This window comes from Plasmodium cynomolgi, chromosome 14 (assembly GCF_000321355.1).
Source record: "Plasmodium cynomolgi strain B DNA, chromosome 14, whole genome shotgun sequence".
Classification (NCBI taxonomy): Eukaryota; Apicomplexa; class Aconoidasida; order Haemosporida; family Plasmodiidae; genus Plasmodium; species Plasmodium cynomolgi.
The window spans coordinates 2,154,459-2,157,911 of NC_020407.1; positions in this window are offsets into that span (position 1 = coordinate 2,154,459).

Here is a 3,453-nt window from a genome sequence, read left to right on the forward strand (position 1 = left end):
AAGTTGATGAAAAAAAGTGATGAACAGCTCAGACTGTCAGTGTGTCATTTACGTCAACTGTTCGCAATTTTCACGTCATTTTAAAAGATAAAAATTGGGGAGCATTCTTCCAGGGGATTGATTTTCCTGCTTGCAAAACGTACGTGTAGTGCCCTCTGCATTTGCGCTGCTAACCTGATTGGCGTATTTTTATTTACCAATTTCTTTTACGCAGCTTTGCGTTAACCATTTGGGTGTTAAAAAAAAATTACCCATTTTGTAATTTAAAATTTAAAATTTTAAAGTTTTTTTTTTTTTTTTTTTTGTCTTTTTTGGATTTCTCCTTGTTAAATCCATCGTTTTGTTCACTGCTTAACGTCGCGGGGAGGGCGAACGATGGATGGTCCCACTTACATGCACCTCATCCGCTTTCCCCTATAGCGTATGCCCCTATGTGGCTTGTGTGTGCAAATCGCCCCTTCGGGGTTCTCCTCTGACGTAGTGGCAAAATTGGCCCTTCACTCAACATTGTTAATTCGTGTACGCGTCGTTTTTTCTTTGCCATGAGGGCACATGTGCACACGAGGGTTACACATGTGTATGCGCATATGTGTGCATCTTTCCACTCGTACATTTGTTCTTCCTAGTATATATATACATACATATATATATTTTTTTTTCTCCTTTGTTTTTCCCGCGCTTTTATTTTATTTTTTCACTCTGGTCAAGTCAAATTTGTTTGATTTTTCCCGCGTGTTACGCACATCCAGAATTAAACCCAAATTTGTTAACAAACTTCCGACGTGCAGCATGCGATGTGCACCCCATTTGGTGTGTTTGCAACAAACCCATCGAATGCCCATCGTGAAAGCGTGCCCTCTTTTAACTATCGCACAAATGACGCGGAAAAAAAAAAAAAAATATTTCTATAAATTCGTTTACGCTTGTTCGTGTATACACATGCGTTACTACGACATTTGTGTTTGTGCATACATGCTTCGTTCTGCCGTTGCTCTATCGTGCTGCCCCCTTACCCTAAGCCAGCTTCGTTACACAGTCATGCATCTATTTTTTTTTGTTTAACACTGTTCATACGTTGTTGTAAGCATGCTGAGAGATGCCGCATGGGGGAAAGAAAACGTAAAAACTGAGCAGCCATGAAGATTAAAAAAAAAAAACCAATCGAACGGAAATGGTCTAGGTGTACCAACGGAGATAAACCTCCCAAATCGAGCGATTGAATTTTGACGAGCGAATGAGCGAACAACTCTTCGTCCCTTGCCGGGAAGATGAATTTTTTTTTTTTGTTGTTTTTTCGTTACTTTGCTATTGCTACGTTTTGTTTCGTTTGTTGTCATTTCACATGGGGGGAAAAAAAAAAAAGTGCGAAAATCTCGCGAAATTGTGAGAACTGAATTTTTTTTTTTTATTTCCTCCCCCCTTGCTTTTCATTGGTGAATTCCCGATCTCAGCATGTCGTAGCAGAGGATAGGGGTTCCTCCTAAAGGTGATGCCTCGTGCGCGATAGCGGTAGGTACACATATGCACCACACAACGCACACATGTGTACATTCCCTGCTGCGCGGAAAATACCTTTTTCTTTGCGTCCACAGCACGTGTATGTTTGAGCGTATTATATGTTGCTTTCGCAAGCGCCACAAGATAGCTTGCGTGATAAAGGTGATATGCCCTCAGGTGTGCATGTAAACAATTCGCCATGCACATCATGATCTCGCGAAAAGTCGTGACCAGCCTTTCTCTCTCCATCAAAATTGCATGTTGTGCGTGTTTGTACGACGGCTACATTAATGCGTCACGTGTCACGTACCGCTTGGAGTACCTTCCGGACGTACACGCTCGCGCGTATGTATGTGTGTGATGGATCTGAGTACTGCAGAGGAAAACGTCCGAATGAGTACTGAAAAAATAAAATCAAAAAAATCAAATAAAACCGAATTGACCGAATTAACCGAATTGACCGAATTGACCGAATTAACCGAATTGACCGAATTGACCGAATTAACCGAATTGACGTGAATTTTATGCTACGCCAAGCCACATGGTTTTGCATCACTGCGCGCTATGCATGCTGTGATGTGTCGCGCTGCATTGCGCTGATTGCGAAGAACAAACACCTCCTTTTCGCGCGCAAAAAAAAAAAAAAGTAAGCGCGTGATTTAGCCATGTTAGTTACATTGCATCTTGTCCGTGGAAAATATCGTCTCACATGAACCGATCCACGTTTTTTTTTTTTTTGTCGTGCCTTCTGCGATGCTCTTCTGAAGGCTGCAAACTTTTGGCCGAATACCTATAGACCATTCTATATGCGAGAATGCGCTTTGTCCATAAAATGCGCCTACTGTGAGTGACATGCGCATGGGGGTGCGTGAATATACAGCGCTAACTTGCTTGCACAGTCTCGCGCAGGATACGTATGCATACCGCTACAGCGCACTCTGATTGAGTGTATGGCTGTGAGGGGAACTCCAGTAGGTTCCCTGGCCGCAAGTTCGTACACTCGTATGTTTGTATGCGCGACTGTCCCTTCCATGACATAGAACCTTTGGCAAAGCTTTCTTCGCAGAGTAGCTTCCCCCCCGGCGCTGGCATACGCATATTAATGCATGTCAATGGGATGTAAATATAAGCATTTAGGCGCTTAAGGGGGGTGCAGTAGACATACAAATTTTATGTATATGCATAATTTTGCATTATGCGCACGTATGCTTACGCATCTGCTTACACATCTGCTTTGCTGCTTTTCTCCTCGCTGTGACCACTTGCGTAGGAAAACTGGCTCTTCTGTTGTAACCATCGGCGCCCCGCCTTTGGCGAAAAGGAGAAAACGCGAGGGTCGCGCACATGCGCAAAAAGAAGTGGCGGAGGCATGTGTATGCAGTTTTGCCCCAATGGGTTGACGCCGATAGATACATACGTATGCATGCATACATACATACATACAACATACATACAACATACATACAACATACATACGTATGCATTTCTCCACCCCCGCGCATACCCCCCCCTGCGCGAAAATGCGAGTAGGGGAAAATTTTCTGTCAAGCTGAAATGTGAAAGCGTGGGATTCGCGGCGAAGCCAAGTGCACTCTCCTTATCCCACAAGCGCCTATGCAAATATAAAAGAAAACTTGCATAAGTATTTTACATATCCTGTGCTAAAATGTATGTACATGTGCATGTATATGTATATGTGCATGTATACGTATATGTGCATGTATATATATATGCGCTTATATGTATATGCGTTTATATGTATATGCGCTTATATGTATATGCGCTTATATGTATACACGCTTATGCTCCCTCCACTTGCAAACGCTTGCGCGGTCAACCCGGTCAGTCAGTTGCGTTCTCCCCTCTTGTAATTGCCAAGCTAGTTTGCTCCTCTGACACCCACCCCCGACGTGAACAGGAAAAAAAAAAAAGAAAATTTTCCATTTATTATCCCCC